General features: G+C 44.3%; 1 long non-coding RNA gene across 1 annotated transcript; it reads left to right on the top strand.

Annotated features, from left to right (window-relative positions):
- Positions 1-5,931: 5,931 nt before the first annotated feature.
- LOC141112436 (uncharacterized) lies at positions 5,932-12,261 on the top strand. Its single transcript, XR_012236599.1, has 3 exons — positions 5,932-6,252; positions 6,850-6,949; positions 11,744-12,261. It is a non-coding gene; the product is annotated as an uncharacterized lncRNA (long non-coding RNA).
- The last annotated feature ends 326 nt before the right edge of the window (positions 12,262-12,587 follow it).

Below are 12,587 nucleotides of genomic sequence, written 5' to 3'. Positions count from 1 at the left end.
TCCGAATTGGTAGAATGATATACTATCGGGAAATGTCTGTTTTTGAGAATTGGAAATGTGTTTTCACAAAAATGAGTCTCCTGTAACAGGACAATGTCTGCCTTTAGTCGTCTCATGTCATTAAGCATCATCCGTCTCTTTTCGGTATATTAAGACCCTTTAAGTTTAGAGTAACAATCTTAATCTCGTCCATGTTTGAGGGAACTGGGGTGTGGGAGGGAAAAGTGTGGTGGGGACAAGAATGAGAAGGGGAGGAGATACAGAGCCAGATAGAGGGGGGGTGGGATAAGAAAGAAGAACGTGAAGTAGAACTAGTCTCCATAGACGACCAGTCTTCTAGGGGTAAATGAAGTGTCCGCCGAGGGAATGTTCCCGTGGTGGGCACCCACTCAACTTAACTGAAAATCTAAAATTTTAGCAAAAACGGTTGCTATTACGCTCCCCAGTGTCACCTGGGTGATGAGCGTTGTCCTAGGTGGAGGTGTCTTCAGCAAGGGCTTTCAGGATACTCCCGGACCCTTCCCGACCACATCTTCCTAGTCTGAGTAGATGTTGTGGGTTAGGAATTAGTAATTAGTATTGTGTTGTATTAAGATGTATGTGACATGAGAACCCAATACTATAAATAACCATACTCTGCGTAAAAATTCTATGAGCTAATATAACAGAACCTCAAATCAACAAAATTAAGGTACAAAATTAAGGTACGGTAAAGGCTGACTTGTCAAAGAAAAAACTTCCCACCCGCCAACCGCCTCTCACATCTGTCACCAGGGGTCCTCCCAGTACGTGCTCCGAGCACCTCCCAGCTCAGGCATCTCAAGGATACCAAGAGAGGTAGGGCCGAAAATGAAAATGAAAATTGCTCCCCCCCAGGGGCCCACCCCCCCTCGTACCCCGGGGCCCACCCCCCCTCGTACCCCGGGACCCACCCCCCCTCGTACCCCGGTCCCCCCCAAGTGACACGTCAGCCTCTCCATACACCCCATCTGCAGTGTTTTTAAGATAACTTCAGTTCCCAACCTTGGGGTTATGATCCTATAGCAGCTGTTCTGTATATCATCTAGGCACTATAATAAGTGTCCTACAGCTGCATGGATGTCCAAGAAAGTCTCAGCTTACTGAGTCCAATTGTTAGACCTTCCAGCGGGGTTACTCACGTGACCTATATTGGAGTAACTCTGCGTTTCCTGATGTTTCTGGTTCACCCGATCTTCCCAGGTCTGATATTCCAGTCTCGATAAGGTACCTGGTGGACCTGGTGCGTTGGAAGAAGACTATAGACAGGCACATAAGTGACTCCATGGGCGTTAGAACATTCCTATTGCTGGGGAAGACCACTTCAACTGCGTCTTGACAAAGACAACGTGGACATAAATGAGCCCAAAAAGCTAGGATTATTAGAACTGGCAACCAAGGTTGTTTAAAGTTTCGCTGCAGCTTGAGGGTGACAGCGCATCCCCGACTATCCACGAGGGGTCAGTTCTGCGACCGGGGGCGGGGGGGGGGGGCAGTTCTGGCAAAATCCCTCCTGCAGGAGGTCCATCTGGAGGCAGTAGGGGGCAACTAAAGTGCAAAGAGTAAACAACAAGGCCCCATTCCCTGTTCCCTGGGACCTGTATATGGCCGCACAGTGAGGGTGCAACAGTTCTGGGATGTTGGGACACAGGACGAAGGCCCGGGGGGGTGGCCGAGTCAACAGCATAAGCAGGAACAACTCCATATTCCCCTCCCTCCCCAGCCATATCATGACGTCAGTATCCAGTCAATGTCTCCAGATAGATGACAGTATGAGGGGGAGGGGGGATGCGGCATAACAAGCATAGCGGGTTTCAGCAACAAGAAAGAGACATAGTCAGCCTATTGTAAAGTTTGAAAGCAGGTTGGTAGAATGAGGTTGATTTAGGACTCACGTGTTCCGTCATTGGTTGGAATGCGAGAGCGGTCTCTGTTCCTCTGCGGACGGGCAGTTTGGGAGAACCGACCGGTAGATGGGCCCAACTGGCCCATTGGTTTGGGGAGTCTCTTTAGCCAGTTTGGTATCTGGAAAGGTTCCATTCCCAAAAAGGTGAAGAAACCCGGGAGGTCAGCTGCAGTGTAAAGGAGGTCTGTGCGGAGTGGAAGGTGACTGCCAAGGGGTATCCTCACCGATAGGTATATCCGTGTCTTCTCGCAGCCTCCAGCACCGGCTTCAGCATCGCTCGCCGTTGTAGTGTAGCTCTGGAAAGGTCCGGGAGGACTTGGATATTCGCTCCATCAAAGTCGATTTCTCCTTGCTCCCATGCTTTCCATAGTATGGCTTCTTTCTGTGTGTATCGGTGCAGGCGGCAGAGAACGTCCCGTGGTCTGGCAGGATCTGTGGCTTTAGGACCCAGGGTGTGATGTACTTGGTCAAATTCCAGTGTAGGTGGCTGAGACCCCAAGATGCTGTGGAATATTGCTGTAACCGTTCTTCTGAGCCCATGGCCTCAGGGATTCCCCGCAGTCTCAGGTTGTTGCGACAACTGCGGTCTTCCATCTCCTCGAGATGTAGCTGCATCTCCTGGGCTGCCGTGTCTTGGGCCGCTTGTGTCTGCTCTACCGCCTGCACCAGGGCCTCCAATGACGCCACCAATGTTTCACCCAAGCTTACCCGTTCTGTTACGGCATTTAGTTCCGTCCTCACCTCCTGTATATCCCTGTTATGGGCCTACTCTATACGCACTATCAGGGCCTCTATATCTGCTCTCGTGCAGAGAGCCTCGATATCCGCCCTCGTGGGAAGGACTCGAAGCACGGTCCGGAGGTCAGCGTCTAAGCAGCACTGACTTTGGATGTGATCTGCCATCTCTGGTCGGAAAGCTGCCGGTGTTTCTGTGAAGGGGTCTGGGTTCGGTGAGTGAGCCGGCGCAATCTCCTGCAATGGGGTAGGGATCTGCTCCTCGTGGATCTCACGTGGCGCGGCTACAATGGCGCCCGGTGATTGCCACTGAGAGCCCCTGAAATACAGCTGGATGCTGGGCTGGCAGTTCCGATGTCGGGTTCCCATTGTTGCCGATCGTTTCCTGTATCGGTTAGGGGTGCTCATGCCATGCCCACATAGGTTTTTATCTGGCTTGTGGCCTCCGTAGATTGGGCCGGGAGCTCTGATAATGCAAGTCTTCACTCAGCCATTGCTAAGCCACGCCCCCCACGTTGTCTCATTCTTACCCGGTACTAAGAATGTAAGGGCTGATACCTTTTCACAACAATTTTCCTCCACTTCCAAGTTGGAGTCGGTTCTAGTTCCTATGATTCCTCCTGATCGTATTCTGGCTATGGTTCGCACCAGTCTTACTTCTCCTTTGGGTGACAACATTATTGCTGCTCAGGTCCAGGCTCCTCCTGAGAAACCTTGTGACCGCTGCTTTGTCCCAGAGTGTCTCCGTACTGCCATGCTCCAGACTTACCATTCTCCCAAGGCAGCTGGCCACCCTGGGAAGAATCAACTCGTTTGGGCCATTTCCCAACAATTCTGGTGCCCTAGTCTACGTGCTGATGTAACTGCCTTTGTAGCTGCCTATTCCGTGTGTGCTCAGAGTAAGACTCCACGACACCTTCCGGTGGGCTTCCTACAACCCATACCCAATGGAGAGAGGCCCTTGACCCACTTGTCTATGGATTTCATTGTGGAGTTGCCCAACTCCCAAGGCAACACAGTTATCCTTATGGTGGTTGACCGGTTCTCAAAGATGTGTCATTGTATTCCACTTAAGAAGTTGCCCACTTCTAAGGAACTGGCTTCCATTTTGCTAGGGAGATCTTTCGCTTACATGGGCTACCCAAGGTGATTGTCTCGGACAGGGGTAGTCAGTTTGTGTCCCGGTTCTAGCGAGCCTTTTGTGCACAGCTGGGAATTCAGCTTGCTTTCTCCTCTGCGTATCACCCACAGTCTAATGGGGCCGCAGAACGAGCCAATCAGTCCTTGGAGCAATTCCTACGTTGCCATATTTCTGACCATCACAACAACTGGTCAGACCTATTACCATGGTGCAGAGTTTGCTCACAACAGTGCCTTGAATTCTGCTTCCTGATTGTCTCCGTTTATGGCGAATTGTGGTTTCCAACCTTCCATGTTGCCTGACTCGTTTGTTCTGCAGAGTATTCCTGCGCTAGAGGAGCATCTCCATGGTCTTTGTTCCACATGGGCACAAGTCCAGGAGGCTTTGCGTCATGCTAATGATAGGTACAGACTCCATGCTGACCGCAGACGCCTGCCTGCACCTTCTTACCAGGTTGGGGACAGGGTCTGGCTGTCATCTTGCAACCTCCGACTTCGTGTTCCCTCACTGAAGTTCACACCTCGGTTTATTGGTCCTTTCCGTATCCTTCGCAGGATTAACCCAGTGGCTTACACGTTGAATCTTTCTCCTAGTATGCACATCTCAAATGTGTTTCATGTTTCCTTATTGAAACCATTGGTCTGCAACCGCTTTACCACCTCGGTGCCATATCCTCACCCTATACAGGTTGAGAACCATGAGGAGTATGAGGTACAATCCATTGTTGACTCCCATAGGTTCTGTGGGCGCATACAGTACCTGGTGCATTGGAAGGGGTATGGTCCGGAGGAACGCTCCTGGGTCTCATCCTCGGACGTACATGCCGCTGCCCTCCTCCGTGATTTCCATAGGCGATTTCCCCTCAGGGGGGTACTGTCAGGGTTGGCTTAGCCCTTCCTTCTCTGAGCTGGCCGCTCAGCTGTCGGCTAATTGCCAGCTCTCATCTCTCTCCACAGTTAACCAGCTGTTGTGGATCTGCTCGTCAGTCCCACCTACTTAAAGATCTCCAGCCCACTTCATTCCTGCCTTCGCCTTGGTCACATCACAAGAAACCATCTCCTGCATTCATGTATAAAGACTGGCTTTGCTGACATCCCTTCTGGCTCCCTATCCTGCTTGCTGTTCCTCTACTTGGATCCCTGACTTCTGACCTGGCTGATTACCCAATCTGGTTACTAAACTGTGGCTTGGCTGATTACATGATCTGGATACTAAACTCTGGCTTGGCTGACTACCCGATCCGGTTACTGGACTCTGGCTATGCTTTGACTACGCTTACTCTATTTACCTTTTTATTTTTATTAATAAACTGTGTGATTTTACTGTACTTCTGTCTCGGTCTGGTTCATGGTTTCTGACAAATACAAAGCTTCCCCAGATTGGATGTGGCGTTCGTGACATCATGCGCCTGTCTCTCCGCCTCAGTCAATTAGAGGAAGTTTTCAATTCATTCGTAGACTACAAAGCTTCTTGTGAATGGCTGAGCAGCGCTTAGTCCAACTTCGTTTAGCCTTCATCCCTTTCCTGAAACACAGCTCTGTATACTGTAGGTAGCTGTGGCTGCATACAGGTAACACGGCATGCCCAGCAAGAGCATCTGTGCAGTAAATAGTCCATTTTGACGAGCTTGGGCCAAACTATTTAAAGGGACATTAGACATGGAGATCAGCTGTTTGCTACACAAAAAAAGAAAGGTAAAGCTGTGGCGAACAACAACTCTGAAGACTCATCCCATACATCTGACATCAGTTCCTTTAGACTGAAGTCTTCACAGGGCTGTCAGGGTCAGTACTAACTGCAGCCTCTCCAACCCTTACTGATACAGTATTGGACATGTGTTTTCACATGCTCACAGGTTTGCTACATTTATTTTGCCTCAATGACCTTCCTGTTCTCTCCCTTAGCTATGGCTGTAATTTTGCCACTGGAGGGGGTGCTTAATTTTGTATAAGAAGAGAATTCTTTTTTTCAGCCAGGTTAGCATAATGTGTGATATTTGCCTTATAGTTTACTTGGAAAGGTCATGTTAGTAACAGGCTCCTTCTCTCCTACACTAACAGAAAAACTTCTGATGACGTCACGTTAGATGATGAAACACATAAGGCTGGAACGCCCATTTTGCTACGTCTCGTCCTGGTGGAACGCACGCTGACTCTGCTGTGGGTCTCACAGCTTCCATTGTCTCCGTCTGTCTATTGCGGTGGTTCGCAAAGGAGGATACTCTGTTTTACTTCCAATTGTAGCCATTGAGGCTTTTATTAAAAATACCTTATGAGGAGTCTGTCCTCTCTTATTTCTCTCCTGCAGCGCTGATGCTATCCCGTTTGGAGCCACATTCCATCCCAAGGAGGAGGACATTGGAGGATCCGTTTAAAGACCCTAGGAGGTTGGGGAGACCCCACAAGCACTTATGATCCTTTCTGCAGTATGGTAGTAGGATCTACAACATCTGGTGAGTGGATATCTACACATTACCCATTTGCACCATCCATGAAGAAATATTTTTTCATCCAGGACCTTGTTTGGAACTTTGTCTTTCATATTTGGACTTTTCACTATCATATGTTTCAGGGTTTAAAGGTTTTTAGTAGTTACCATCCGCATTACTTATTTTTTGGTCACATAGTTTATATTTATTTAAGATATCCTCTCCATTTTGAATACACACATTTATTATTATAATTTTGGAGATTGGCAAGTGCTGTTTGCACAATAGGTTGTGCATGTTTACATAGCAGAAGAACTTGGCTGGACCACTAGATGACCTATCCTAAAGTCTTTAAAAAAAAAAAAAGATGTTGGGGCTCTGCAGCCTTTTTAAAAATAAACGGTCTGCTGCAGAGCAATGACTGCTGTACCCAATTTTCTGGAAGTAGGTAATTGCTGAGTTTGAAATATCTTTGTAACATACACTATCACATTCTTTTCTAATTTTTAGACTGTAAGCGTTTATAAGCAGGGCCCACCTAACCCTCCTGTCTTGAATTGTAGGATAACTGTACTGGCTCCCTTTATATTGTTAATTGCTGCACAAACTTTTGGAATACAGGTGATTTACAGACGGTAGGATATTCGTGACCAAAAGGTGCTGGTACTTGGAGAATCCACTGTTCCCTTTACTGGAAAACAAAGTTAGGAGCATCTGTGAGGTAAGCAGGAAAACTTTGTCTTCGGATGCAAAAAGTGTAAATTTCTGTTTAAGAAATAGATTTCCAAAGACCAATAACCTGCAGGGGAAGGGGAGGAGGAATAATGCTGTTCAAGGTGTACCTTTTTTTTCTATGAAATGTTTGAGGTTGTGTTCAGCATTTTCAAGGGATGTAAGGAATGGACAGTCTGCTCATTTCTCTAAGCACATGTCACCTTTATATTAGCATTGATTTACCTACTAGTCTTGCATCAGGTAACAGCTGCAAACTGTCCTTGCTAAAATAAAAATTGTGTCTACACCCTCCTTCAACAACTAAAACGTGCTGGCTGGCAACAGAGCATCAATAGATAAGTGTAGGGGAGTGCCTATTGCATCATGCAAACATTTGTGATCTTCCATTTTAATTATTTGGCAGCTCAGGTATCACTTGCTAAGAGAGAGGGACTACATGCAGATAATGCAAAGCCTACATATAGGTATGTTATTTAGTGGGCATAATGGTTTCTTTTTATTAAGGTTTATTTTTACAGATTAGTTGAACTTTCCTTAGTACACGTAATAGGGTTGCATTGTGTAGCTATTCTAGACACATTTGAGAAGCCATCAACATGCTGATACTCAACAACTACTGACCTATGCTCTAGAAAAGTATTTAGGAAGTAGTAGAGTCCAAATTATCAGTGGTGAAACTGAGATTATTTCCTCTATATTTTTATCTTAGGAAATTTGAACTGTTAAAAGATGGCAATTAGTCTAAGACTTTCCGACATAGGAAAGAATAAATCAATGTATTCACTTCCTCTTTCAGAGGAAAAAAAAAATTGCAATGTTCTTGTATTATCCAGTCCCTGGAATATGCAGGAAACTCTACAGTGCTGCATTCTGGGAAGTAATTTCCCTTAACGTGCACCTTAGTTAAATAATCTTGTTATATTAACCACAAAGCAGTCTTTCTCTACAAAATGCAGCCAGACACCTCATATCTGTACATTTCATTCAGTCTGACACTCTCATGTTTCTCTTCAATGTTTACCGATAAATTTGTCATGGAGGTGTGCATTTCCAATGCCTAAAATCCAACTTAGAGTGGAACAGACTGTTAAATCATTTTTAACTTTCTGCTTTCTCACGGCCTTTCACAGAGAGACTTCAGCTGTGCATTTTCTCACCATTCATCCATTGACTGTGAAAAGATACAAATAGGTAGAACTACTTACACTGTACATATATTTGTTCTGGGTCAATTACCTGCCAAATAGTGAAACCAGAATAATCATGGTCAGATCTTTGACCAGGCCAAGACTTACAACGCCCAAGCTGCCTAGCCACCCAAGCTATTATAAAAATTCAGTAGCACAACAACACTTCTCTGCTTGCGCCATTTATTTAGGCACTATTAGTGTAGTGACCAATATAAACCTTGCAATTGTGACCCCCTCCATATTTCCTTTCCTCTTTTGTTACTGCCCATGTGCCGAGTTTGAATTACAGTGTGTGTCATAATAAGCCAGTTCCCAGCACACTTTTGTTTATGGGCTCACATTAAAGGCCTATCACAACATAAGGATACGAACATTGTGTAGAATTTGTTGGGTGAGGTAAACAGCTGTCCAAGAAAAATGGATGAGTGGATAGGAAAATTAGGTATTTTGCAAACAAAATTTCTTAGTCTACTCTGTGACAGAATCAATTAGGCTAGTTGGTTTACCTGTAAAATCTTTTTCCCAAAATACACCAAAGGAATTTATATTCCTGGCTGCTTGGGTTATTCTGTTACCTTCAGGTGACTACACTGGCCAAAAAACGGCAGAAATCCTCTGCCAAGCATAACCCTCCCAGCTCAGCTATGCCTCATTTTTGTAGCTTTCAGCTGTCATCCATTACATACAGTTAAATCAACAAGTTCATCAGGGCCAAAAGAAACCGCTCCACACAGGTCGATTTTGATCGGGGGTGTAGAGTAGTCTCCAGCAGCTTAAAGGGGTTGTAAACCCTCGTTTTTTTTTGTTTTTTTTTTAATAACAAACATATCATACTTACCTCCGCTATGCAGTTCGTTTTTCACAGAGTGGACCCGATCCTCATCTTCTGGGGTCCCCCAATGGGCTTGCGGCTCCTCCCCACATCGGGAAACCCCCCAGGAGAAGCGCTCCCAAGTCCAGCATTTGCGTTCCATAGACACAGAATGCTGGACTCGGCCCTGCCCCCGCCCCCGCGTCAAATGGGGGGGCTGGTCAGTGGCAGAAGTTTTTTCACCTTAATGGAAAAACACGAGGGTTTACAACTCCTTTAAGGAGCATGGATGTAAAGAGCGGTGGATTTCTAAGGGAAGGAAATTGGCTTCAGACAAGGATCGGTTTGATCTGATCAGCAAAAACTGCGATTTTAAATCTAGATACCAATCCCAATCCAGTAATAAAGTCAATTTTGTAACTTTCTCAGCAGAATACCATCAAATGATCATCATTAAAAAACATCTTCCCATTTTATATGCTGACAAAGACCTTTATACTATCCTTAGAGATTGGTTGTAATTTCTACAGTCAGCAGGCTCCGCCCCGGGGAGGCATATTATCCCCAAGCTTGTATCGATCAAATGGTGTGTCTAATTCTAGCACTTGTATTTCCTCCAGAGGATCTGTGGTCAGAACACCTGTAGGTATTGTAGGAAGCATAAAAAAATGCACTAAAGTTGTATCACTTATTGCACAGAATCTATCAAGAGCAGTCCCCTAACTGCACGCGGTGTCTCTCGGAGGAGGGCACTTACTTTCATATGTTCTGGACATGACCACGGGTGGCACAGTTTTGGACGCATGTCTTTGATCTTATCAATACATGTCTACAGCTGTCTCTCCCATGCACTCCAGAACTAGCGTTGCTGGGCATACATAATTATGAACAAAGACCTAGATACACTAAACTTCTGATCTCCTACTTATTGTATTATGCGAAAAAAGAAACACTTTTCAAGTGGGCTTCCCCCTCCCCTCCTATATTAGCCTCCTGGGAATCTAATATTAACAGGGTGCTGCCTATGTACAAATTGACATATATTAATAGAAAAGTATGACAGAATTTGGAAACCATGGTTGGAATGCTGAACTTGGTTATTTATGTGTATGTTTCTCTAATTGCATACATTGTCGTTTACATGGCAGACTGCGCCGATTCTGTTTTCTTTCATGTTTTTTTTCCTTTTACTTGTTTTATTCTGTGTACCTTTATACCGAGTTGGTGGGATTCCCTTTTGCTTTGTATCCCTGTCTGTATACCTGTTGTCTATGTACCACTTATATGTTCAAATAAAGAGCAATCCTGCTTGTTAAAAAAGTTGTATCACTTACTACTGGCAAGATGTATCTGATAAATTAATATATTAATTGTGGTTCAAAGTCAGCAGCTTATGTGATAGAGTGTAATCCACAAACGATAAACTGGGGTAGATGGCGCTACCTACTGATGATTGATGTTAAAACATGGACAAAAAAGGGGGCCTGAGTGCTACACCACTGGTAGGTGTACTACACCTATACTAGGTGTGTATGATCCCACCTCAAGTAAATGCCAGTAGTTCAAATACAACTGTATCTATGATCTATCACTAAGTGATATGTCAACATCCCATGCAGTGTATATAAGTTATATCATTACTACAAAAGTCAATGTGTCTGTGATAATTGTTAGCAATTTGTGTACCATAAGAGTGTATACTTATGTGGCCTTGAAAAAATATCCAACCTCATTCGTATATTTTATATAAACTCTACATGACCCGTGACAAATAAGTCCCTGTGGTTTAGGAGAACATATGGGGTACACGCTACACAGCAACCTTCTAGTGATTCCCTAATAATTCCTTAGTAGTGGTGGTACCTCCAGCTACCAGGATATAGGACCTGATACCGGTAATAAAAATAAAATTAAAAATAAATAATTACATTATTAGACACAGACATAAATATATCTCCATGTGTATATCCAAAGTGCTAGTGCCAATTAAGTGAAGCCGCACAGTGCGGGCATAATATGCATCCGTAAAGAGTATAAGAAAAAGTTCAAATATAGATGTGCAAATAACAGTCCATATAATGTGCAAATAATATTCTTCAAAAATGTGCCCAATGGTCAAATGGTGCCTTGAGTGCTCGCAGTATCCTCTGGTGACTTTGTGCTCCCCCTCAAAGGTCCCCACTCACCAGATCCACTCACCCCAGAGGGGCAATGCGCATATGGATGTAACCGCTGCAATCACTGCACCACCGTAGTTTTTAGGATTCCAAGGGTGAGCCTCTATCTTCAGGTAGATTAGAGTCTGATTTGTAATTAATCCCTCATAGGAGAAAAGAGATGTAGACTCCCATAGTGTAGTATATTGGTGTAAATTTATTAGAAGCCATAAACAGATTAAAACATTTTAAAAAGTAAGTTCAGCGGCAAAAACTTTCAAATAGGCATTCCAAGAGCCAAAGCTGCAAATAGTAATAACATATGGCAAGCTCCTAAGTGCCAGTCAAGCCTCAGAAAAGCAACAAGCGCTTAAATGTAGGATGGAGACAGTAGCGGTGCTCTGCGTTCCACCAGTTGTGAACCAGGAAGTCACGTAGCGTGCGTGACGCCGTCGTACGCGTTTCATCATAGACGTCCTCAGCGATGTGATAGAGTGTAATGCCTGTAAGATCCAATATGTGCGATGCACCATAAACCCCCTCAGGGTTAGAATATAAGAACACTTTAATGATACAAATAACATGAATGCTAAAAAAATATTTAATGTTTTTTTTTGGTGCAGAATGGGTTACTAAACCACTTAGAGGGAGTGACACACACCACATCTTATTACAACTCGAAGTGTGGCGGATCTACACATTGCAAACAAGAGCACCATTCAGTCTGAACAATAGAATGGATATTGATGTATTAAAGAAAAATGATATGATTATTTGAATTATTTATGATGCCATTAAAAAATCTATCTATTTGTTTGTTATGAAGGCATGAGTAGATTCTGTCAGTTCAATTTCATGGTTTGTTATTGATTTGTAATTGTTTTTAATCTGATAAGTTCCACCTCTGCAATTAATTATGGAGCAGCTACAGGATGATATAAAAATTGTGATTTTTTTACCTTATTACTATGCTAAGAGGAAGGCCGTTGTGGCTTAAACGCACTAGCAGCTGTACACCGTGTGTTTTCATATATAGCCAATAAAGAATTTGCAACAATGAGATTACTGAGCTGCCAGCTTTTCTTTTCATGGATTGATATTCATGACTACCTTATGGTACCACCTTCACGTGAATAGACAATGGCCAAAAAAAGACAGTAAACCCTCCCAGCTCAGCTAATCCTCATTTTTGTAGCAAGCAATGAGGAACAGACACAAGGGAAGGAAAACTTTGTGAAGTACAAGGTGGTATCAAAAAGTTTCAAGACTAGGTCTGTTTACAAAAAAAAATTATTTTTATTTACATTTACACACTAGCACCTTCAAAATAGTCCCCTTGCACAGCAATACAGCGCTCCTGCCACTTCTGGAATGTGTACTTATTACAGCATCGCCATAAACTTGCCAAATCATGTCAAACCTCTCTGTGGCAGATTTGCCCAGTTTCATGCACAATTTCACATTTGC

The sequence above is a fragment of the Aquarana catesbeiana genome, linkage group LG11 (assembly GCF_042186555.1).
Source record: "Aquarana catesbeiana isolate 2022-GZ linkage group LG11, ASM4218655v1, whole genome shotgun sequence".
Taxonomy (NCBI): domain Eukaryota; kingdom Metazoa; phylum Chordata; class Amphibia; order Anura; family Ranidae; genus Aquarana; species Aquarana catesbeiana.
This window is presented reverse-complemented; position numbering and strand designations above follow the sequence as displayed.